We start from the raw sequence: 24,955 nt of genomic DNA on the forward strand, positions 1-24,955 counted from the left end.
GTCTCTTGCTAAATTATATTCGGTTTTTACAGATCATTTGGTTTTGTTTCTTTCTGGTATTTACACTATTTTTCATAAAAAAGATATCAGTTCAATTCGTTCTTATTATTTCCGGTTTTCCCGTTTTCTATTGTATCTGCCTCCATGGTATAGGAATAGGAGCCTCATATCTATTTATAGTTTCCCGGATATTGGGTCGAAGCTCACAGAGCTTGGTGGCAAAATATCCCAGTCTACTTATAAGTATCTGCCCGCCCACGGAGGCCTTACTCGTTTGCTTTAGTTTCCTGTTTTTTCTGTTTTGTGTAGTGTTTGTTTTGTTTCTTTTATTGATACTCCGCTTTGATTTTCGTAGCGGGTCAAAAATAAATTATTATTATTATTATATTGCTGTCACAAATGATTTTGCTCAAATGAGCTGGTAGAAAAGAAATAGAACATATAATTCTTCTTTTTTTATTATTTCAAGACTAGAATATCACAAAACTAAGCATTAATATTGCTGGTTGTATCTTAAGTATATACAATCCCTGATGGAGTTTTGTTGATACCTGTCTTAAAATTAATTTTTCGAAATAAAATATATATTGTTTATAGGATAGTAGAGAAAATGGCAGCAAGGCATCCTCGCAACTATGAATTGATTTTTTTTTTCTTTCTTCAAGTAATTGTAGTTTTCTGTTCATATTTTTGTTCATTGCTAAGTGGTTGGTAATTTGGGTTGAGAATCTTCTGTCTAAGGAGCATAGGTTTAATTACTGGCATTGCCAGTGTATTTGGTTTGGGAAAGGGGTCATTGATGTGACTCTCTAAGCTAAGCAAGAATTGGCCAAAATTTAAATGAGTACCTAGAGCAATCTGGGGACAATAAGCAGGAAGGGCATGCAAAAGCATAGGATGCCTGGGCCCTAGATTCCGATTGCACTTCCTTTTCAGTCCTTCCTTTTCCCTGAACTGTTGATGTATAGACAAGAGTGGGGGTCATGAGTGATGGCTGGTTAATGTAATGGGGGTGAATATTTTGCAAGATTTAAAAATTTAGGACAATAGTTCAGGTTGGCAACTGAGCAGAGAAGTAAAGTTTTGTGATTTGTTTTTCTTTGTGACTGTTATAATTATGTGATGTCAAGTATTTTAAAGTTAATCTTCATTGTTTTGTTTTAATTGCCATGACCCTAGGGCTTTAGTGTAATAAAACCTACTTTTGTCTATCCATTTTCTTTAAACAGACAGTAATTCTATGTGTCCTAGCTTCAACAAATTTATATGAAATTTTGAGACCAGGGATTAAAAAGTAGGTCAAAAACTCATAAATGGAACTCTGGTATGACTGATTAATTTTTAAGAAATGCATATCAATTTAAAGATTAAAAAACAATCTTGTAGAAAACAGACAAGACAAATGAATAAATAAAAGTGTCCCTTTACACACATTTAATGAGGTGTCACAAACATAGGTTACCTTTAAGATTGAATTGAACAAAGCTTCAATTATGAATCTGTTTTCTTTAAACAGACTGAAGGGGCAAACTTCCAAACTCTGACAATTCATTCTCAATTTTGGGCTCTTTTCTTTTCAATAGGAACTTTCTTTGTTTTGTTTTTCTATCCAACTAAAAACAGTAGAAACAGCATCAGGTACAAGTGACCTTTCACTTAGTCTATGTACCCAGGGGAAAAATCATGTGGCTCTATACTAATAATTGGTAAATTTTTCGTTGTTCATATTTTTGACTTACAAATAAAGTGAACATACCATGGCTTTTTTATGTTCTTTATGAATACAATAATTGCTTCTTTTGCAAATTCAAATTTATGCACTTTTGAGCTTTTGAAAATGACCAAATATTTTAGTTTTTGGGAATAAAAAGGATTAACACATTGGTCTCAAACTTAAAACATTGGTCTCCAGCTTACTGTTTCATCATAAATCCATTTTTTTGATATGATAAATCCATCATAAACATATATATATATATATATATATATATATATATATATATATATATATATATATATATATATATATATATATATATTATAGGCTTCTGGGCGACATGCCGACCTACAGGCGCCTCAATGGTGTCCGCAACAAGCTGATACAGCGAGACAAGAAACTGTTTGTGGAAAGGAAGGCAAACGAGCTGGAGGGCGCAGCCATGAAAGGGGACGTCGGGAGCCTCTACAAGCACCTCCGTGACCTCACAAGCGACAAAGCCCCCTCAGTTGCATCTGTTGTCTCTGCGGACGGCCAGCCACTTAGTGACGAGGCCGCTCAGGTCAGTCGATGGAAAGACCACTTCTCAAGTCTCCTCAATGCCGATGCTGTAGCACAGACTGACCAGGAACTCGCACGCCTAGCTGCCAGCACTCAGGAAGTGCCGTCAAACGAACCAGAGACTTCCTTCACGACAGCAGAAATCCACTCTGCTTTGAAACGTCTAAAGAATAACAAAGCGGCAGGCGTATGCGGAGTATCCGCTGAGCTCCTGAAGTATGCTGGACCGGCGATGTTACTTTGGCTGCAAATGCTGTTTTCCGTGGTGTGGCGCACAGAATGGGTCCCGAAGGACTGGCGACGTGGCATAATCCTGCCCCTTTGGAAGAGAAAGGGGAGCAAGAGCATCTGCTCTAATTACAGAGGTATAACCCTTCTCTCAGTCCCTGGAAAGCTCTTTGCCATGACCCTGCTAGACAGATGCACGAGTATCCTCCGAAGAAAAAGGAGAGTTCAGCAGGCCGGATTTATGCCAGGGAGGTCCACTGTCGAACAAATCTTCACTATGCGCCAGTTAATTGAGAAAACTAGAGAATTCAGGAGGAACGCATACGTGGCCTTCGTAGACTTCAAAGCTGCTTTTGACTCCGTCGATCGCAACTCTGTTTGGCTAATACTTAGATCGACGGGTCTACCAGATAAATACTGCAAGCTTTTTGAAAAGCTGTACGAAGAGACCGAGAGTTGCGTCCAAGTCAACGGAAAACGGAGCACGACATTCAATATCAAAACTGGCGTTCGCCAAGGGTGTGCCGCCGCCCCGGAATTGTTCAATTGTGTGATAGACTATGTGATGACAAGAACTACAAATCGCCTGCCCTTTGGTCTGCAGTTTGGAGATCGCATTCTGACGGATGCAGACTTCGCAGACGATCTTGCTCTCGTTGCCGACTCAATCGACCAGCTGACCGACGCTCTGGAAGTCCTGAAGGAAGAGGCAGCAAAAGTGGGGCTGAAAATCAACTGGCTCAAAACTAAGATTATGGCAATTGAACCCCCAGGTCCAGTCTCGCACCCTGATACCATAACTGTCTGCGGAACACTTGTTGAAGTCGTTAAAAACATGATGGCTCCGTAGACGAAGAGGTATACAGCCGAATATCGAAAGCCTCTTCCATCGTCGGTAGACTCAACAGTCTATGGAGAATGCCGCACATCTCAAGGCGTACGAAAATGCGAATCTATAACGCATCCGTAAGCTCTGTCCTGCTCTACGCGGCGGAAACCTGGCCCCTCAAATCAACCATCCTTAAAATGATAGACGTCTGTCAGACGAAACAGCTTCGCCGGATCGAGGGATTCCAGTGGGATGATTTTGTAAGCAACGCAAGGTTGCTTACTCTCACCTCCCAGGTGCCATTCTCCGTCCAGATAGCGCAGAGGTCTCTCAGATGGTTCGGACACCTCCTACGAATGCCGACATCAACGCCAGCCCGAATAGTGTACGATTTCGACCCAAAAGCCCATGGCTGGTCTCGCCCGAGGGGCAGACCTCGGACAAGGTGGAAAGACAGCCTCGACAAATTCTTGGTGATGGCCAACATTGCTGTCGACGAGGCGTCTCATTTAGCAGCAGACCGGTCCGCCTGGAGAAGTCAAGTTGCGAAGCTCTCTACGCCGCACCCCATGCGGCAGGAGCCTTAAGTCAAGTAAGTCAAGTCAATATATATATATATATATATATATATATATATATATATATATATATATATATATATATATATATATATATATATATATATATATATATATATATATATATATTCACAGGTAGGACAAAGGGACACAACTACAATGGCGCGTAACGACTTAAGCGCCCGGGGGGGGGGGGGTTCGAGGGGGCAAAGCGCCCCCACAAACTAGGTGTTGGGGTGGCGCGAGGTGCCACCCCAACAGCTAGTCTATATATATAAAAATACGTTGTTTGTGTGTCTGTCTGTCTGTCTGCAATGACGTCTGAATAATTTCATTATATACCAATTCAAAAACGAATGTATTCAAGCCGAAGTGGCTGAGTTGGTAAAGTGTTATGTTCCAGGTTCTAGGTCCAAGAGGTTTCAGGTTCGAACTTTGGCTTTAGCATTAATACAAAAGAAGAAGAAAAACTAAAAAAGGTGAAAACTACAAAAAAAAACTAAAAAGAAAATACTAAAAAACTAAAAAAAAGTAAAAAACTAAAAAACAAGAAACTTAAAAAAAGCTAAAAAAAGGTAAAAACTAAAAAAAAACTAAAAAGAAAAAAACCTAAAAACTAATAAAAAAAACTAAAAACTGAAAAAAAAACTATAAAAAGGAAAAAAACTGAAAAATAAAAGAGAAAAAGAAAACTAAAAAAAATAAAAATAAAAAAACTAAAAAAGGTAAATTTTATCAAGCCGAAGTAGCTGAGTTGGTAAAGCGTTATGTTCCAGGTTTTAGGTCCGAGAGGTTCCAGGTTCGAACCTTGGCTTTAGCATTAATACAAAACGGGACACCGGGACACAAATGACGACTGGGACGTGTGTGTCGACTGACGTCATGTTTTTGTGTCGACTGACGTCATGTTTGTCGACTATAAATGACGACTGGGACACAGGGACACAACTACAACGGGGGCACAGCGGGATATATAAATGACGATGGGGACGCAGGGAATGTTTGATTAGCAATCACCATCAACAAAGCTCAAGGGCAATCATTAGAATAATTAGGTAAAAAAACTGAAAAATAAAGGAGAAAAAGAAAACTAAAAAAAAATAAAAAGCTAAAAAAGGTAAATGTATTCAAGCCGCTGAGTTGGTAAAGCGTTATGTTCCAGGTTCTAGGTCCGAGAGGATCCAGGTTCGAGCCTTTGCTTTAGCATTAATACAAAAGAAGAAAAAACTAAAAAAGGTAAACACTACCAAAAAACTAAAAAGAAAATACTAAAAAAAAATAAAACTAAAAAAAAAACTAAAAAAAGGTAAAAAACTAAACAAGAAAAAAAAACTAACTTGCGCGCGTAAGTCGTTACGTGCCATATTAGTTACGCGCCATTGTAGTTGTGTCCCTGTGTCCCACCTGTGAATATAGATAGATTTATATATGTGTTTCAAACTACGTAAAAATTGCGAATATACAACATTCTTGGCTTTCCCATTGTCTGTCCATATACAAAGCCAAATGTTCTAATAATGACGTCATATGCAAACGCTCTTTTTACAAACAAACAAACATGCATACACACAACTCGTTTTTATATAGATAGATAGATAGATAGATACAATACAAATTAACTACGTAAAACTTGTGAATATACAACAGTCTTCGCTGTCCCATTGTCTGTGCGTATAAATAGATTGTCAGGTTTACCGACCCTCAAAGATGCAACATACAATTGTACATTGGTAAAGCAATCTGTATTAAGATCTATACCGCATTTTTCTAGTGATTGCCCTTGAGCTTTGTTGATGGTGGTTGCAAATGCTAATCAAATTGGGAATTGCAATCTTTCAAATTGAAAAAGCAGATCCATTGGAATCATGGGAATGCGAGGAATAAGAACAGCCTCACCCTCATAAGGCCCTGTCAAGATTGTGGCCTCTATTAGGTTTTCCATTGGTTTTTTTACGGCAAGTCGCGTGCCATTGCAAAGCTTTGGTGGGTTGATATTTCTTAAAAGTATTATTGGTACGCCTATTTTTAGTTGTAGCTCGTGTGGTGGAAACCCTCTAACTGTTTTCGATGGAGTATATCTTCGGACATTATTGACTTATAGGAGTTGATGTAGGTATTATAGGTAATGTTTACCTGAAATCTCCCGCAAGCAATATTAATGTGCTGCCAAAGGGTTTCGACTTCCCTCGCAAATCTTTCAAGCATTGATCCAGAGCCTCGAGCGATTTTTTGTGTGCCATTGTGCACTCATCCCAAATAATAAGTTTGCATTGCTGCAATACTTTACCCATCCCAGATGATTTGGAAATATTGCACGTGGGAGTTTCTGTAGAATGCAAGTTCAGAGGCAATTTCAAAGCGGAATGAGCAGTTCTTCCACCAGGCAGCAATGTTGCGGCTATTCCGGACGACGCAATTGCCAACGCTATATCATTTTTTGATCGAATTGATGCCAGAATCAGTTTTATCACAAACGTTTTACCAGTACCTCCTGGCGCATCCAAAAAGAAAATTTCTCCAACGTTGTTATCGACATAATGCATTATCGTATCATAAATGTCTTTTTGTTCCGACGTTAACTTGGAAATGTTATTTTGTACATACGACAATAGATCACTCGTACTGTAACTTTGTTCACGATCCAATTCTACACATGTCGAAACAGCAGCGATACGGTTAGGTGAAGGCATTCCCAAATCCTGAAGAGGTTTGTTTGCCATACGTACGCACAAATCTTCTATAACAACTAAAGTGTAGTTATAAATTTCTGATGTAAAATCAAAAGTCATATCTGACGTCTCTAACTGTTTTCGATGGAGTATATCTTCGGACATTTTTGACTTATATTTTTCCCATAACTCTGTAGGAGCTGTTAATCATCGACTGGGTTGTACCTGAATGCCAGGCGATAACTTTCAGGTTGCTCTGATTCCTCGGCACGCTTTCTTTTCTTACTTTCTCTATCAGCAGCAAGCCTGATTTCTTGCTGTTCTTGTAATTCCTCGGCACGCCTTCTTTTTTCACTTTCTCTTTTAGCAGCAAGTCTGCTTCCGCGTTGCTCTGGTAGTTCCTCGGCACGCTTTCTGTTCTTTCTTTCTCTATCAGCCGCAAGACTGTTTCCTTGCTGTTCTTTTGATTCCTCGGCACGCTTTCTGTTCTTTCTTTCTCTATCAGCCTCAAGCCTGTTTCCTTGCTGTTCTTTTGATTCCTCGGCACGCCTTCTTTTTTCACTTTCTCTTTTAGCAGCAAGTCTGCTTTCGCGTTGCTCTGGTAGTTCCTCGGCGCGCTTTCTTTTCTGACTTTCTCTATCAGCAGCAAGTTTTTTGGCATAGACTCTTTGAGCATCTTCATCGGCTTTTGCCATTGTAAGTTCATCAGTCATTGTAAACTTAAACATAAATAGATTTCTACGTGAACATATGTCTTAAATATCTTGAATGACGTCACCGTCAAAGCAAAAATGACGACAACTAATTTCATGACGTCAGCCGACACAGAAACATGACGTCACCTGATCCACAGACAGACAACTTATTTTTATATATATAGAAGAAATATATATATATATATATATATATATATATATATATATATATATATATATATATATATATATATATACATATATATATTACATATATATACATATATATATATACATATATATATGGCGCTTTGCGCCACCCCAACAGCTAGTTATTTATGATAAAATTCGCTTTATAATATTGAGCATATGAACTCAATAATCTAATTTTCGGGAAGCAGCTGATCTAAATGCTTTGACAAAGGTCCTATCTTCGAATGGTATACACGATATATACGGTAAAGTTTCAAGTCCTATGTTTAAGAACAGCATTGCTACGATTAAGTTAAGAAATGAGTAGCTGATTTCGTTTTGAATCAGTAGATAAACTGGGCTGTGTTTTATCCCCGTTTACTAGGACCATTTTGATGGCTAAATATAATACTAAATCATTTTGTTAAATCATGCTAAAATGATAAAGTAATGTTGAAAGGAATAAATGAAGATGAAGAGGTAATGTTGAGCAACGAGAGGATCGATCAAGTTAGTTTTATCTACATAGATGGCATAGTTAGTAAAAATAATGTACGTACCGAAGATATTAAAAGTAGAAAAGTCTAAAAAAGTTTGGAAAAAGAGAAAGATAAGTCTGCAAACCAAGATTAGAATATTAGAAGCAACAGTGATGTTAGTGATCAAGTACAGTTTTGTAAATGGGCACTTTGAAAGACGCAGGAAGATTTTTTAGATGTTTCTCAGAGGAACTGTCAAAGAATCTTTTTGTATAACCGTCTATCTGACCGTATTTCAAAAAATAAGCTATACAATGAAAGTAGTTGTATCTCACTAGGGAAAAGTTAAGATGGCTAGGACATGTTCTGCTGATGAAAGATGATAAATTGCCAAAAATTATCCTTTTCAGGATAATTTCTGAAAAAGATCTTGGACCAAATCATCTAGAGCCAAAAGAATTGCAGTTCGTCAGAAAACGGGGTGGGAGGAAGTCAGAAGAAAGGATTTGATAAGAATTGCCACTTCTTGTGAGGTTGTAAGAGAGAGACTTGGATTAGATTGGGATGCAAGAGGATCGGGAGTAAGTATGTCGCCCTAGGTGACTGGATGCTGCAGTGTCTTGTTGTTAGCAGCAGTAGTATTTCAAATGCTACAGCTGCTAATAATATTTAACTTTTTTATTAATCCAAAAGCAGAAATATAAAATGGGAACCACTTATTAGTGAATATCTTAATTTAACAACCATTGGTGCTTATCAAGAAATTCTGCTGCCTCCTAATCAACACCAATAACCCAAAAATCCTTCAAAACAGTTTTTATAAAGGCTCTTAAAATACTGATATTAATATATGGGGTATTGTAAAAGCCTGAAGATCTGTGGAACGTAGTTCAGATACAAATATGGGGCTAAAGCTCTCCCCGAGATTTAAGATTTTCTTTACATTCTGGGCACGTTTCGTTTGAAATATAAAACAATATGTCTCTCCCAAACTTTTGAAAGATTTGTTAATTTTATGATTGTTTAATATGACTTATTCGTCGCATAAGTTCTTTTTATAAGAATTAAGTATTTAAGATGATTTTTTTTTCTTTTGATTGAAAAAAAAGGTTCCTAGAAAAAAAAATACAATTATCGCGAACAAGCTAAAGTAATTTATATGCCCCATCTACTATAGTTCTGCCGGAAGTACATTCTCTTATATTGACTTCGCGGACGATGTAGCTGTGCTTATCTTGACCAACTTAAACCACAAACTCGAGACACTCCTCCGCAGCTTGTATATTAGGGATGGAAATTATTTGGAAGAAAATAAAGATAATGCCCATAGATAAGACCGCTTCCACATCACCCTTTAGCTGTTGAGATTGACGGCCAACTGTCGATCCTGTAGGGCGGTTTACATACTTTGGAACAATTATATCCCCAAATAGCACACTTGACGCCAAAATCGTTGCTCGACCAACCAAGCAAAACTCTGGATTTTTACAACTCCTGAGGGCAATCTCTCTTAGACCACAAATTAGTCGTCAAACCAAAAGTTTGGTCGGACCCGACAGAGTCCGCTGATTTTTGAATTAAAATGGAATAGTTGTGGGCATCAAGTCATGGCTAATTGTAGAAAAAGCCCAGACAGATAGTCCCAATGAGTGAGAAGCAAACCTGGCATTAATTCCCCCCTTATTAGGATTGTATAAAAAGAAGGTTAGTTTATTCGTTAATCGATACATCTATCTATTATCCGTCCATGTGTCATTGCTAGGGCAGTAGAACCAAGGTAGATAGTCATAGAGCTAGGATAGTGATAGAACCTACAGTTTTTCAAGTGCTTGATTAATTTGACTTGGATAAACGGCCATAAATCAACGATAATCGAATCGTCTCCTTATCAAGAAAAATTAATTGAACAGTCAATTTGTTTTTTGTTTTCTTTTGAAAAATAAATGAATAAATAAATAAAAAAAAATCAGATATTCGATCGTAAATCATTTATAAAAAGTGCATATTCATAATAAATTGAGTTCAAGTTCAAGTTCTGTTTATTACTACATAATTTCAATATAAAAAGCCAATTTGGCAGAGAGGGCTCGAGGCCAAATGGCAGACAATTAAATAAACTGTATGCTATAACTACATCAACATAAAATAATATCATAAATTAACCATAATCCATCCAGGTTCCAGATTCAAACCACCAGACTGAGTCGGGATTTACCGCTATAAACCACACATTTATTATTTATTTACTTAATTTTTTTTTTTTTTTTTTTTTTTTTTTTTTTTCATTTTACATTAAACATTTTCTATGAGCATTGATTTTATTTTGTTTTTCAGCGTATTAATAGAAAGTTCAAGTTTGATTACATTATGATAACTTTGCCATACCCTCAATATTGTATTTCTCAATGAAAATCTTGATCTTTCTGAAATTATCAAGGGTTGCCGGGCTTTACAAGGATTACGCGTGTTATGGTCGTGATCGGAATTAACTCCAGAAAATAGATCAGGTTCATAAAAATATTCAGGTAGGGAATTTGAATGATGTTTTTTCTTAAATAAAATAGAATGAAAAACAATAAAAGATTCAAGGGGCAAAATGTTCAAAAAAAGAGGAAGACTTTTAGTTGACGACTTATTAGGGCAAGAATCAGGAGATGATACAAAAAGCTTAAGAATTCGGAGAGCTTTATTCTGCTGCCTTATCAATGGTAATATATTCGATCGAAAAGTATTCAAATATACAAGAGGACAGTAATTTAAGTAAGAATGAATTAGCGAAAAATAAAAACTTTGACTAAGAAGCTTTATTAAAAGCGCTTTATTAAAAACCTCCCCGCGCCCATAAACCCTAAGGCTATAAGGCTCCAATGATTTATTTTTTGTCAGAGGCACTTCATATTAAAGGGACGGTCGTATAAACTTGGGAGGGGGCACATTTTATTAGAAATTGAAAGTTTTTAGTTACCTCTTCAAAAATCGAAAATGATCAGTTGGCATCTACCCCTCCCCCCTCATACACACTCTCTTTTCTCAAAATGTATTCAATCAAAAATTTTAGATAGCCATCTTGTTTGAAAAAGTCCAACGATCGGATAACAAAAACTTTGGGGTCAGAATACCCCTCCCCCCAAAGACCGGGGGAAGGGTTGCAACTTATGTTCCAGGGGCATATAAGGTTTTTATGGAAGAGATGAGAATCGAAAGTGATACTTTTCAAGAATCGAAAGTGATCAGTTGGCATCTACCCCCCCCCCCCCTCACACAAACCCTCTATTCTCGAAATGTATTCAATCAAAATTTTGAGATAGCTATCTTGCTTGAAAAAGTCCAACGATCAGATAACAAAACTTTGGGGTCAGCATACCTCTCCCTCCAAAGCCCGGGGGAAGGGTTGTAACTTGTGCTCCAGGGGCATATAAGGTTTTTATGGAAGAGATAAGAATCGATGAATGATGTTAAAACAAAAAACAAACTAAATAAACAATCAACGCCAACAAACATACAATAGATACTTATCTAAATGAAAAAATACATCTTAAAACAAGTGAAGTATAAATTGAATATACAAATCAATTTTAAAACGAGCGAAAATATTTTGCAATTGAGTTATAAATCAAACCCAAAACAAAAAGAAATTAAATAAACAATCAATGCAAACAAACATACAATACATACTAATATAATTGAATAAATAAATCTTAAAACGAGTGAAACTTAAATTGAACATGAAAATCAAGCTTGAAACGAACAAAAATCAGTACAAAAAAGAGCTTGAGTATCGCCTTCTCTCACTGTAAAAGTCTAAAACTTACTGGGTCATTGGCGCTTTACAGAAAACTTGTGTCTTGAACAGTCTTGGAAAGTACATATAAAATCAAACTGAATATTTGATATATAAATATATTAATTGTTGAAAGATCATCAGTTTAAGATTCTATTTCACTGTAATTTTTATTTTCATTTTGAATGCTGTAATAAATGGAAAAGAAAATACTAGTAATATAATTCGTTAATTTTATTTAATTAAGTTTTGTTTGTTTTTTATTCCAAAAAGTTTTAAGTTTTCTAAGAAACTTCTAGTTTCCTTTCTAGTTTTAAAAACTAGAATCAAAGTAACAACATAAAAAAAACAAGAGCTAAGAGCTCCTATGGCACTTGTGACGAGGCTAGAAGAGCTAAGAGCCAAGAGCTCATATGGTATGAGCTCTAAAGAAATTCTAACAATCAATAGATTGATTTAAAAGGAAAATCAGAGGCTTAATGCCGGTCAGAATTTAAAATAAGATCACGATGTCCTTCTAAATATCAAAATTCATTAAGATCCGATCACCCACTCGTAAATTATAAATATCTCATTTTTTCTAATTTTTCCTCTCCCTTTAGCCCCACAGAGGGTCGAATCTGGGACAACGACTTTATCAAGTCTATTTGTGCAGTTCCCTGACACCCCTACCAATTTTCATCGTCCTAGCACGTCCAGAAACACCAAAGTCACCAAATCACTGAACGCCTTCCCCCAACTCCCCCAAAGAGAGCAAATCCAGTACGCTTACGTCAATCACGTATCAAGGACATTTGCTTATTGTATCCACCAACTTCATCCCGATTTCTCCACTCCAAGAGTTTTCCAAGATTTCCCCCTCCAACTCCCCCCAATGTCAAAAGATGTGATCGAGATTTGAAATAAGAGCTCTGAGACATGAATTCCTTCTAAATATCAAATTTCATTAAGATCCGATCTCCTGTTCGTAAGATAAAAATGCCCCAATTTTCAAGTTTTCCAAGAATTCCGGTTTTCCCTCCAACTCCCCCCAATATCACAGGATCTGGTCGGAATTTAAAATTAGAGCTTTAAAGCACAAGATCCTTCTAAATATGAAATTTCATTAAGATCTGGTCACCCTTTCGTAAGTTAGGAATACCTCCCCCCTAAATTACCCCCCCCCCCAACTCCACCAAAAAGAGCAGATCCGGTCCGGTTATGTCAGTCACGTATCTTAGACAGGTTTTTGTTCATCCCATACAGTTTCATCCTGATCTCTCCGCTTTAATTATTTTCTAAGATTTCCCGTCTCCCCCCAACTGCCCTCCCCCCAATGACACTGGATCCGGTTGAGATTTAAAATAAGAGATCTGAGTTACGATGTCCATCTAAATATTTAAGTTTCATGAAGACCCGATCACTCCTTCGTAAGTTAAAAATACGTCATTTTCTCTAGTTTTTTTCAGAATTAACCCCCCCCCCCCTGATAGAGAGGATCCTTTCCAATTATGTAAATCACGTATCTAAGACTTCTGCTTATTTTTCCACCAAGTTTAATCCTGATCCCTCGAATCTAAGCGTTTTTCATGATTTTAGGCCCCCCCCCCAAACTCCCCCAATGTCACCAGATCCGGTCGGGATTTAAAATAAGAGTTTTGAGACACGATATCCTTCTAAATATCAAATTTCATTGAGTTCCAATCACCCGTTCGTAAGTTAAAAATACCTCACTTTTTCTAATTTTTCAGAATTAACCCCCCCCCCCCAACTACTCCAAAGAGAGCGGATCCGTTCTGGTTATGTCAATCATGTATCTAGGATTTATGCTTATTTTTCTCACCAAGTTTCATCTCGATCCCTCCACTCTAAGTGTTTTCCAAGATTTTAGGTTTCCCCCTCCCAACTCCCCCCAATGTCACTTGATCCGGTCGGTATTTAAAATAACAGCTCTGAGACACCATATCCTTCCAAATATCAAATGTCGTTAAGATCTGATCAACTGTCCGTAAGTTAAAAATACTTAATTTTTTCTATTTTTTTCGAATTAACGGGCCCCCACTCCCCCCAGATGGTCAAATCGGGATAAGGATTATTTCTAATTTAATCTGGTCCGGTCCCTGATACGCCTGCCAGACTTCATCGTCCTAGCTTACCTGGAAGTGCCTAAAGTAGCAAAACCGGGACCGACAGACAGACAGACCGACAGAATTTGCGATTGCTATATGTCACTTGGTTAATACCAAGTGCCATAAAAATAACAAAGTAAAGAAAGCATCAAAGTAAACAAGGTATTACAGTATCAATAAACAGCATACTTAACTTACAGAATTTGCACTCTAAATCAATGTTTCGAAGCAAATCATTAAATCTAAGCATTAAAGTAAACACCGCTGCCTCCAGGCCCTAGGGGGTTTTCAACACCAGAATTTTGTCATCTGACCTTTTAACTACTTTAACAATACGGCTATCTTAAAATTTTAATCTGATTCATTTGGGGAAAAAAGGGCGTGAGGGGCTAGTTGCTTTCCGATCGCTCTTAACCCTTAAAAAGTGAAATAGATCTTTCATTTTCCAGTTAAATGAGCCCTCTCTGAAGTTATACAAGCATCCCTTTCATAAGAAACATATATGCCCCCTGCACATACCTTAAATGCCTGTCCCAGGACTCTGGAGGGTTGTGTCGAGACCGAGGTTTTTATTGTCTTATTAACATGTTTCTTTATGTAATGGTCAAGCCCTAGGCTTATACCCAAACCAAATTTAGACCCGCGGTTAATCTGCCTAAAAAAAACCCTCTTTGCATCAATGCTCAGAATTACACTACGAAAAGGAACAAAACACTTACAGGAAGAAACATCAGTAATTCAATAGTCTATGTCTGGTTTTAGATATGTAGTAAATAATTGAGACAAAAACTTCGGGAACTAGTGAAAAATTTTTGGCAAGTTAAGTGAAAGTCATAGTTACTAGGGATGAATTGTCACTTGTGGATAAATCACTAAAGTGAGAACCCAGAACGAAAAGGGATTTTCGGGGAACTGATTTTTTTTTGAGAAGACAGACTGTTGGGGAAATCTCCAAAAATTTGGGGATGGTGGAAGCACTCATATTTTCAGACAAAATGTGCCGACAAATTTTACTAGCCATGAAAACTGCCAAGAAGCATTGGTACTATGCTACTCCCCTTTTTGTGTGGTGGAGTACAACTTTTGTTTTGACAGCTTATCTTTGAGCAAAAATTATTTTTGTATGTAAAAATGGTATTTTCAGACAAAATCTCCGAACAAATTTAAAAACTGCTAAGTAGCTACCCAACTTTTTGAACAGCGGGCTGCACTTTCTAACCATCCAAGATTTTGTCTAACTTCTTGATGAAAACCACAAAAAGAGTTATACTAAAAAATAATCTGCCCTGATTCTCCGGTTTCAGACTGCAGTTTTATGTTCACCTTATTAAAGCTTTCCAGTGTAACACCCTGTAAAATTGCCATGAAAGTAGTCTCAAGGAAACCCAACTTTTCTTTCAATACACTAGCTTTATTTCTGGTTGAGGATCTCTCAGTTATGCTGCATAATAATCACTAATTAGTAATAATTACTATCTTCATAGTCATTATTTTTGTGCTGTGGATCAGTGAGCACGACCCTGCCTGAATCTTTTTTCTAGAGTCCTCTACAAGCTTGTTACGCGTACTCATAGTGCTGGAGCATACAGAATTACCAAGCCATTTCAAAGAACAAATAACAGGAGCAATCAGAGTAGGAGCAACAGGAGTAAAATAAGATTATATATCCGGGAATGGTGATGCCTTCAGCGTAAGCTAAATATGAAATATCAGACATTCCATAATAATAATTTGACAGACTCAATGCCAAAGGGGATGCTATACATAATGTAAAATATTTGTTAATAGGACTTCTCCTTTGCACACACTGCATCGAACAGATTCATATTTCACTGGGTTTGATTTAAGATGCAAGTATACATGTTCATACCATTATCTCAAAATAAAAATAACTGAAAAATTCACTGCATCGGAATAAAGAGAAAATTAAGCTTGAGCATGAGTAATACTGCCAAAACCCTTTGAAAGGTCCAGAGCACATAGATGAATCTTGCTGACATGTTCAGCAGCCTAACCTAACCTGCCCGATGAGCACGAGTGCAACCAATGCCCCGCTGGAAACTAAGCTGATTGTCACGCCTGTTTGAAACAAAAGTTAGCCAATGTAAGAGGACAAACTCGTAAACTTTACTAACTGTACATGCCACAGTTATAGTTAGGTTTGAATTGCAGAAATCGGGGTTCTTTCCACGGTTCAAGATTGATGTTACTTGAACGCAAAGAAAACTATATGGAACGATTGAAGACGCCACACACATCTGAAGGAAGAACTTACTGAACCAGTACTGAACCACAATACTGAACCAGTATTTAAGAGTTTTGTTGAAATATCATCCATGTTCAAAAAATTTGCAAAATAAGAAATTACAAACCTACAAAAAACAAAATATCATCAACCCAGACATGATCCCGACGAAGAATTTCATCTTATAGTTTCTTAAAAGACGAATAACTTAATATTTACATTAGTAAAAATAGCAGAATAATGAGAGACCCATCTGTCAACGAGATGTTATAGGTAAGGTCATTAATATTACACTTTGCAGTATTAATAACTTTATTCCACTCAGATATAAACATAGGAAAATTGATACCGCTACATCAACCCATGGCGAAGCCGCTTCTTGAAGGCTATTTTCGTCTTTCGTTTAACATCACAAATATTACCGGGCCTGGATCTTTTACAAATAACTCAGATCATAAGCCACATTCTGCTCCAAATGGGTTTTTGCGTACTGACACGAAGCTTTTCAAAAAGCACCGCAGCTTTTTCAACGGCTTTTACAAATGATGCTAATGATGCTACAAATGATGCTATTTCAATACACATTTAATTCTCGATCTTTATTCAAAGACTAAACACAAAGTTGGACAAAATAGTAAAAAAATATCAATGACGACAAAACGGGAGTTAGCGTAACCAAATAAACATTTCAGTTTTTTTTTTCAAACTACGTCTGTAAAAGTATTTAGACTATATTTATATTGTTTGGTATCATCGATGGACATAATGATAGTCAGTGGGAGGTAATCGATATTCCTGGTATCGTTGTGCACAAAAAAAGTGAGAAATGGATATATAAGGGCAACAAATACAATGATCAATGTTAGTTTTTGAACCACATTAATGGATAAAGAAAAATGGTAGTTCTTGGGCACAATCGCCGAGGTCTTAAATAAAGTGTCACTGTGAAAACAAACTGTTAGTGGTGTCACAGTAAAGGTCATAGAGAATCACCCAGCTAAGACTTTTTGAAGTACCATTAAAATATGAGGTCTCCCAACTTCTTACAAACTGTGCTGAAAGACGAAAAAGATCTACTGTCTCTTTTATAATAAAATACAACAACGGTAAATAACAATTGATGAGAACGGTATTTCAGACACAAATAGCCAAAAGATCTGATTAGATCTGAGATGCAATCATCACATGATTGCATATCTGATTTGCATCTCAGTGTATGCTAGGCCGCTAAAGGGCTGACCATTAGTCGGTTGAGCGTGAGACATAAATGGCCGAGGGGCATTACTTTGTTGCAGGAAGCTTTTATCATCCACTGTTAGCAAATGTTCTTAAAAAAAAATCATAATAAAGCCTCAAACTTTCAAAAATAATGTCCTTATCTGTAGTGCCTTTAATCTCATTCGGCAATAGCGACAGATCTTGGGGATTCCTGAAATTTTAAAAAGACTATCCTTTTGTACCGCTATATTACGTATTTTTTTTTGTTTTTATTGTAGGCTATACGAAACATGGTTTCCACTGCAATTTGTATATTAAGCAATTACAGGGGCAGGGTAATTTTTTCGGTGGAGGGGTGTGGGCCGGCACAACGACCACGTTTTGAGACAGGACTGGGGCAATTTATCATTAAAAAGTCGGGTGAACGGCACTTATTGCAACATCTAATGACTCTTAAGAGCATGTAGATACGAAAAATTTTTTCCCGACTTTCACGACAAATCTCATTCCTAGCTCCAGCGATAGAACATTAGCAAAACTTTGCTTTACAGCACAAGAGTTCCTGAATGTCACAGCCTTCATGACTCTTGGTCAAACTTTAATTAGCAAATCATCAAAGTCAGTAACGACATTGACAGAAATGCCAAGGTACCTACAACCGGCGGCTTTTGCTGTAGCAGTTTCCAATATGTTTGGTAGGGAATTACAGAAGTCTTTGGGGACGGTTTTATCCAACTTAACCACAAATTTTTCATGAGTGGTCTGGACACTAGTGATTGATTCAGGACCGGAAAGACTATCAAGTATTGTTTACACCTTGCTGAATTTTTCACTTCAGCAGGCAACTTGTTTACTATAACAGTAACGTCGTCAGAGATGACAGAATTTACCACTGTAGCTGAAGAAAGCTAAGGAAAAAAGTTCAATATAAGCAGTCAACTGTGTTGAACTGACATTTAGTAGTTGCTCACACGTATTAATTTTAGTTGAAAGATGAGAGTAAGCCAATTATGGAATATAGGGTACATCAGTTGGGCAGTAAACTGTGAGATTGGGGACTTTGGCACTATTAGCATCACATTTGCAGAAAGGGTATAAAATGTCTTTCAGATTATTCAGTTTTGCATAACTGCCAAACCGATTAAAGACAGAGTCATTTGGTAAAATCTTACTCCGAAGGTTACGCTTCGCCTTGAAAATTTCAGCGCTATTAAAAAAGTCCCAACCATGACGAATAATATCATCTTCATTAATGCCTATGTTAAAACTAATTTGCACAAAATTCAGCGTCGGGAAAATTATCAGTTTATCTTGATTGTCCATTTCTTCCGTAACTAAACGCATAGGTTATTATCAAATAATTGGCATTACCTCTATTTCTTATTTATATAGGAGATTGGAGCACTAGCTTAGCTACTCTTGTCGAGTAGAAAAGCTTCCGCCTAATGGATATGAGTTTCGTGGTATGTCTTTCAAAACTGTTGAATGTTTGTTTGAGGATATAGATATTCCAGCTTCAAGCTTGGAGCCAAAAAGTCCCTTATACAGAAGGCTGACGACTTTTTGGGAAGGAGTGGAAAGGTTATACTTAGCTAGCCGCAGATTTCTTAGCATGGGTACCGGAATTCGGGTTACTGTCAATGGCAAGCCTTGGATCTCGCTTATTATTTACAAAAGAGATTGGGTGGCTTGAAAGAAAACGAAAATGACAGACTCGTTTTGCTGAAGAGAATGACTTGACAATTCTCAACACTGAATTTGAGAAGCCTTGCCTTTACTCATTAGCAAAGAAGTCCAAGATTATTTTGTAGAAGAAATCAATTATTGTATTAAGGATATTTTGTTCGTTTTCGTTATATTTGTTGTTAACTGGGCACTTTGAAAGAAGTTTACGAAGCTTCTTTTGGTCAATAATACAAGCCGTAAAAAAGCAAACAGTTTTATTTCAAGATAGACATGCTATAGACATAATTTTACTAAATGTGACATTTTTGGATACTCAGGGTCCATCCATGGCCCGAAAAGGCGGCAACTTTGATCGGTAGTCATATTCTCTATAATTATCATCAAAGCTTCCGGAAGGGTTTCCTTGAATTAGTTAATCAACTGGGAGTGGAGGGGACAGCCAGCCCTTTGGCTGGCCTAGATCCATCAAAGTAAAAAAAAAAAAAAATGGTGAGTAGGCTACATAGCTCTTTTTACCTTCGATAAATGCATGGTTGTTGACCGGTTCTATTGGAAAACTTGGCTATTAAAACCTATTTGTCTATGATGTTTTTATGGTTAACATATAGGCTACATTATCAGAGTAGGGTACATAGGCCTACTCCTCCCCGTTCATGTGCAATTATATACCCTGAATTCATTGTTCTGACTCGGGGTAAACTGAATGCTCTTGTAAATTTGGGATAGTCCATATTTCTTACCTTAGATTACATCTTCATACATTTTTGTGTTATTTCCAAATAGCCTATTGGCTAGCTTTTTACGTTACATTTTGTTTTAAGCCCTTTATGTACCCTTGAAAATGATAATTTTTCTTATTTTTCTATTTTTCCACATTCTTTGATTTGTCTATAAAGTGGATAAGAAATTTGGTAAATTTTGAGCTGTTCACATTTCTTACTAACAAACAGACTACTGATAATATGTCACTTGATGCCTTTGTTTATGATCTTTCTAAATAGGCCTACATTAAATGTTTTTGTTGCAAATTCAATTAAAATAACCTTTCTAATTTTACCAAATCATAGTCTTGCCAATACATAGCCTAGCCCATTATATTTAGTTCCAATGTATTTACTGATTCTCAGTTTTGTCATTGTTGATTCAGTTTACAGGAATAACCTACAAGTTTTAACACTAGTGATACTGAGATATTTATAAGCTGTCTCTAAAATAAGAAACAACAGAGTAGGCCTATGCTACTTCCATATCATAGGGTACACACTCAAGAATTGAAACTAGGTTAATCATAACAAAATATACTAAAATATAGCCTAATAGTTTAGTAATAAAACTCTGGAAACTAAAACAAAGACTTTTCAAAGAGTGTGTGCTCAGACCACAGTATATTAAATGTATAGGCTAAACTAACCAAAAAAAGCTAAATATTTAATTAAAATTTAGCTATAATGTAGTTTTCCACCAAGCTGAAGATAAGTGTCTGGTATAAAGATGATTAGAACTGAATATTGTATGATCTTCATTATATAAATTCTCAAGGATGTACCATGTAGGCTTAATACAAGAGTACCAAAGAAGATATTGTGTTTGAGGGTCTGTAAGCAGGGGTTCCATTTGGAGAGGGTGTATTATTTGTTGCTCAGAATTGTGGACTGATTCATTTTTACCAAAAAACTAAAATCAATTCTGCCATGTTCTGTCTTCTTCTTTTTCTGTTAGCCCACTTAAAGACTGTATTTTCAGCACAATGTCAAAAAGCATCCAACTGACTTCCAAGATAAACTTTAATTGCCTTACATAACTTACATGCCTTCTGAAATCCCCTAGCTTGTTCATTATGTACATAGACATTTGGATAAACGCCATTTCCCAAACAAACTTTGGCCTGTTTGCAGACTTTACAAAGTTCCTGGGCAAAGCTAGTGCATCATCACAAATCCAAAGCAACTTGGACACCCTGATATAGAAGCTTGAAGAATGGCAACTTTCATCAAATATAGCAAAATGCTCTGTCATCCATCTTGACTGCCAAAATCCAAAAGTACTCATACAAAATGAAAGGTATCAACCTGACAAAATCTACCTGTGAAAAGGACCTAGGTGTATTCTGAGCTTGGACCTCAAACCAGAAAAGCATATCAGCCTGGTTGTGCATAAAGCATCAAATACTCTCTGGCTACTCACTCACTCCCTACGACACCTTGACATTCACTTAAAGATCTCATCATACACAAGGTAGGGGAGAGTTGGGTAAGACGGACCTTTTGTCATTGCTCAACTTGAGCGTCACCTTTTTATCACTTGTAGAGCTAGAAACAATGGCCATCTAGTAGCAAGTTTTGGAGCAAAGTCTGAGAGTTGAAGCCAATCTTGTCTTCAAGAAAAATATTTTTATTCGTTTTCACATTCTCAAAACCGGCTTTTGAGGTAAATGTTTTTCTTTTCTGGTGTTTCTAATGTTCTGTTTTATACTGTGGTAATTTTTCTTACAAATTTGGAGGTCTAGGAGAGTGTGTGAGACATTAATTTTTTTCATTGCAGCGCCATCTTATGTTATAATTTTTAACTATTCCGAAAAAGCAGGTTTAGGGTAAGATGGACCACAGAGACAGCAGGTTAGACGGACCAGTCTGTCTTGCCCCCTATCATCTGGGATCTTTTTAAAAGTTATTATTTTTTACGCATTTTGTGAATATTGTGTTGCATTTATTGTTCCCGCATGTCAATTAGAAATATATTAAGCTGTCTCTCTTTTGAAGAATGGGAAAGTATACTAGGAAAACCACCCGCGGTCTCCACGACCAGGACTTACTCAACGCAGCAGAAGATCCCCAATCAGTGGAGTTGGCAACTACCTTCAACTTTAAAAGTGTGTTCTCAGAAAACGAAGAAATACTTCTGAAGGACTATATGATCACGGCACAGCACATGCATCATGGACTTACGAAAAAGGAAGCAGGTCAGCTTGCATATGAATATGGCCAGGCCAAAGGGAAGAATATGCCAAAGAACTGGACTGAAAATAAGTGTGCAGGAAAAGACTGGATGAATAGCTTTATGAGTCGTGTTGGGCTTTCCCTAAGATCCTCCGAAGCGACAAGCCTTGCCAGAGCCACCAGCTTCAACAGGACGAATGTCAGCGAATTCTTCAATAATTTAGAAGAGTTGCTTATAAAGCACAAGTATCCGTCGAATAGAATATATAATCTTGACAAGACTGGAGTAACCACCGTTCAGAAGACACCAAAGGTGGTTGCAGAAAAAGGATCAAAGCAAGTCGGACGCATTACTTCAGCTGAGCGAGGGACGCTGGTAACAGTCGTAGGGTGTATCAACACAGCTGGCCAGTCGATAGCCCCTTTCTTTGTCTTTCCACGAGTGAACTGGCTTCAAAGTTTTCTCAATGGCACGCCCCCTGGAAGCACAGGAAAATGCCAGCCGTCTGGATGGATGACAGCCGAAATCTTCCTGGATATGATACGCCATCTGATCTCCCAAACCAGTTGCTCGCCCACAAATCGACTTCTGCTGATTATGGATAACCATGATTCGCACGTCTCATTGAGTGTGGTTAATCTTTGCAGAGAAAACGGCATTGACGTCTTAACTCTTCCGCCACATTGCAGTCACAAGCTGCAGCCTCTTGATGTTGCTCTTTATGGGCCATTCAAGCGATACTACAATGAAGCAGCTAACTCGTGTATGATTTCGAACCCAAACAGGAGGATTACCATTTGTGAAATCGGAATATTCGTTGGAATCGCTTTTCCAAGAGCTTTCGTCATGGAAAACGTACTAAGCGGGTTCCAAAAAACAGGAATATACCCTTTCAATAGGAACGTTTTCCAAGATCACGACTTTCTCAGCGCCTTTGTGACAGACCGACCAGCACCAGAGACGTCTCCCATGACAGGCCAGTCTGCAGTTCCATCAACCAACCTTGGCGACGAGAGCTTGAATAACGACGTGCTGCCAACTACCAGTAGCTCAGTGATTTCTGCGACTATGCCAGTGACTCCAGAGTCGGTTTGTCCTCACCCTAAGGCGAGTTTCTATTCAAGAGACGGAAAAACGTCTAGGAAAAGAACAAAGTCCAAAATTCTGACGAACACACCTGAAAAAAACAGACTGGAAGAAGAATTAGAGTTGAAAAGAAAAAAAATCATAAAAGAAAGCTCAAAGAAAACGGCCTGAAAAGAGAAACCTCTCCAAACAGCCTGGGAACGGGGAAGACAGCTTCGATGAACATATCGCGCTGGATGATGAAAGTGATGACAGCTTGCATTTGGATGGGTCAGAGGAGGAGTTTCTTGATGGAACCGAACCAAAAAGTGGGGATTTCTTGGTTGTGAAAGTGCCGACCAAGAAGAGCTTCAGGAATTATGTTGGAGTTGTATGTGATTGTGAATCTGATGGTTTCCAAGTTCAGTTTTGGAAGCGATTAGCTCCATCGAGCAAATTCACGGCAACTGAAGAGATGAGCTTCGTGTGAAAAGAAGAGGTCATCACGAAGCTGCCAAAACCGACCCCTTCGGGCGGAACGACGAGACAGTCGGCTCAGTTCGTTTTTCACGTAGATTTGGCCTCGTAGAGTGTTTAAATATAGTTATTTGCGAACTTTTTACTTTTTACTTACTACTAGGATTTTAAGTATTCGAAATAAAATTGTTTAGAGACAATCAATCTTTTTGAGCAATTGGGTCCGTCTTGCCCAAAGGGCTGGTCCGTCTTATCCTATGGGGTGGGCAAGATGGACCTTTTGACCAACTTCAGTTTTTTTTTTTATCTGGGCCCGGAAATACGGCTAATTTATGTGTGAAGAAGGTTTCTTTACGTAACTCAATGTTTTGGGGACAAGTTAGACACCTTTCGTCAGTCGTTGCTTGTTTCCAACCTCTTCCGCAGACGAAAAACCAAAATGGGGTCCGTCTTACCCGACTCTCCCCTACATCAGGCCACAGCTTGAATATGCCACTGTCATCTGGTTGCCATATCTTAAAAAGTCCAGAAATGCTTTGTAAAAGGACATGAAGGATATAGAAACCTTCCATATGAAAAAGCTCTAAAGAAGGCTCACTCTCCATTAACTTGAGACAAGAAGAGCAATCTTTGACTTAAAACCCTCTTCAAGATAGTTGTTGAGAATTTTGGGAACATAAAAGACCAGCTTGTTCAAATAACTCCTCAAAATAACACAAGATTGCACAGTCTGCAATTGGAGCCTGTGAAGATGAAGATTGCAAGATCTAAGTCTTACCATTATTTGTTTATAACCTGGTTCATCAGGATCTGGAACAAACTGCAATTCCCAGTCAAAAAGATGAAATCACTGGAAGCCTTCTCCAATAGCTTAAACATAAATATACCATATCTTGAGACTTTCAATGTAGGACAACTTTAAATGGCAATTGTGCTGCAGTCAATCTGCTCTTTGCCCTGCCATAACATTTTTCTTTTAATAAGGTGTCAGTTATGTGGAAATTTTGTATTGAGAGGCATGAGGAATAAATTATTTATTTATTTATTTATTTGTAAATAATAAAAACTACTAGATTAAAAAACAAAACAAAAAAAAAAGTACCACGGACATCAAAATTAAAAAATTTTTGCCTCCTTGATCCATCTTAAGTCTATCCATACTAAGAAGTTGCAATTTTCTGATTTTTTTTGTTTCTTCAAAGTTATGAAGTTTTTTGGGTAGAACCCTATTTTGTCAGTGTAGATGCATTGAACCATCAAGATAAGTAAGCATAATTAACTAGTTAAATTTGATTATGCTTTTCATTTGTTAGATGTTGTTGATTTTCAAAGACAAACTTACGTTCACAGGGAAGCTACACCTTCTTAGACTTTGGGGCCTTAAGTTTTTTGGCTATTTTTTACTAGTTTTTTAATTGCCGATCACTGCTACCATAAACTCGGTAAGTGTACAAGGAGTGCTTTTTTGTTAAAATTGAACTCCTGATTTT

General features: G+C 37.3%; 2 protein-coding genes across 3 annotated transcripts in view; one reads left to right on the forward strand and one right to left on the reverse strand.

Annotated features, from left to right (window-relative positions):
- The window catches only part of LOC136026112 (tryptophan--tRNA ligase, cytoplasmic-like), a 287,826-nt gene that overhangs the window by 79,923 nt on the left and 182,948 nt on the right, over positions 1-24,955 (forward strand). The window lies entirely within an intron of this gene.
- LOC136026115 (importin-5-like) overlaps positions 1-24,955 on the reverse strand; it is a 145,658-nt gene that overhangs the window by 28,890 nt on the left and 91,813 nt on the right. The window lies entirely within an intron of this gene.

Source organism: Artemia franciscana, chromosome 4 (genome assembly GCF_032884065.1).
Source record: "Artemia franciscana chromosome 4, ASM3288406v1, whole genome shotgun sequence".
In the NCBI taxonomy this organism is placed as follows: domain Eukaryota; kingdom Metazoa; phylum Arthropoda; class Branchiopoda; order Anostraca; family Artemiidae; genus Artemia; species Artemia franciscana.